Source organism: Chinchilla lanigera, unplaced genomic scaffold, assembly GCF_000276665.1.
Source record: "Chinchilla lanigera isolate Chin_1 unplaced genomic scaffold, ChiLan1.0 scaffold00034, whole genome shotgun sequence".
Taxonomy (NCBI): domain Eukaryota; kingdom Metazoa; phylum Chordata; class Mammalia; order Rodentia; family Chinchillidae; genus Chinchilla; species Chinchilla lanigera.
The window spans coordinates 12,559,012-12,560,811 of record NW_004955435.1 but is presented as its reverse complement, the minus strand read 5'-3'; the positions used below and the strand labels follow the sequence as shown (position 1 = coordinate 12,560,811).

General features: G+C 42.3%; 1 protein-coding gene across 2 annotated transcripts in view; it reads right to left on the bottom strand.

Annotated features, from left to right (window-relative positions):
- The window catches only part of Kiaa1324 (KIAA1324 ortholog), a 95,319-nt gene that overhangs the window by 66,158 nt on the left and 27,361 nt on the right, over positions 1-1,800 (bottom strand). The window lies entirely within an intron of this gene.

Genomic DNA, 1,800 nt, shown 5'->3' with positions numbered 1-1,800 from the left:
TACTGGGAAAGTAAGTTGACCTGTGAATTCAAAATTTGTATGAGAAGTTAATCGAGGGCTTGATATACCTGATTTTCCTCAAATGCTAACTGTGACAGAACTGTTCCTACGAGAATTTGAACAAGCAAGATGAACAGATACAGCTTTTGTCCCTGTATCTTTTTTTTAGGGGCTTCCTCCTGGTCTTTCTTTAAATTTTTATGTGATTGGGGTTGGAAGTCAAAGCAGTCAATTTCAAGCAGAAAGTTGGCCAATTTCAGTGTCCTTTCTAATTCAGAAATAGCTTTTATTGTTTCGCATAGGATGAATAGAGGGACAGTCCAATTACCATGCAAGGTTATTATAATTTACGTCAATTCTTTTATTTCATACCAGCAATAAGACACAGATTTAGAAAACCATTTTCTAGGCCTATGAACCTCAATCTGTTTTTTATTCACAATGCATAGTTTTGTGGGTCTTTTAAAAATGCCTTTAATGATATATGACAAACTGAAGGTTAAAAAATAGGTGACAACCTCATATAAGACTTCTCAAAAAAAAAAAAGACTCCTCAAATTTAAAGGAATTTGAAAAGTGGAAATCCCAGGAAGTCTAAAAAATATATTTTTTTCAGTAGCTGTCAAGCAAGAACTATAATTATCTGTTCCGTTCTTTATCTGGTACATCATAAAAAGAGCACTTAAAGAAATGTGTCAAGTAGCACAGTTTTATCACTTGCTGAAACCCAGTACAGACTGCGCAAAAGCTGTGGCTTTGACTTCATCCTCAAAAACGTTGGCAGAATTAGCCAGGACCTTTCTGCCTGGTAGCTTCCTAAAGCTGTCAGGCTCTTTGGCCAGACCCTCCCTGTCTCCATAATTTCCAGGCACAGCGAGCTCTCCTGGCCTTCTTCACAGCCAAAGCCTCCCCAGAGCCTGTCAGCTGGCTACACACACAAAGGCCAGTGATGTCTTTAAAAGCCCTTGCTATCCAGGAGCGGTTGTATACACTTGTAATTCCAACACTCTGGGAGGCTGAGGCAGGAGGATTACAAACTGGAGTCCAGCCTGGGTAATTTAGCAGCTTATCCAGACTCTCTACTCCCTCCCAAAGGAGGGTTGGGGATGTGATTCAGTGTGAAGACCCTGCCTTCAATCTCTAGTCCTGAGGGGGAAAGAAGTCCATGCTACCAACTTGACCCACTTCTATCAACATGTTGAACATATACTCTTTGAGGCATTAATTCTACTTTTAAGATTTTAGCCTACAGATAGACTCAGTATGCCTCAGTATGTAGAAGGATATTCACTGTAACATTGTGATAACATAAATGACTGGGATGAGCCTCTTCATCAAGAAGTTTCTTTCTCAATAAATTATGGTACATCATATAATGAATCACAATTTAGTTGTTAAAAATAAAGAAGCATAGTTATTAGAATGAAAACAGTAGAACATGGGATGAGAGGAATATTCTGATATGACTTTTATGTAAAGTTTAAAAATAGATATATGTGAGGGGTGCTGGGCCTGGCTGCCTAAGGGGCTGCGGGTGGCTGGACGGCTCCGGGGGATGGTCCGCGGGGGTGGTGAGGGCTCACACACACCACACTCCAGGAAGTGCCTGCGCGAGCGTGCAGCCCGGCAAGACCCGCAGGCCAGGATCATGGGCATCTTTTTCTCTACGGAGCAGAAGACTGGCCTGAGAACGAGGAGGAGCGGCCCGAGCAGTATAGCTGGGACCAACGCGAAAAGGTTTTTCTGGGACCCGCGAAAGGCAGGGTATTTTTCCGGAATTGCAGAGATCGCAGGTGTGCA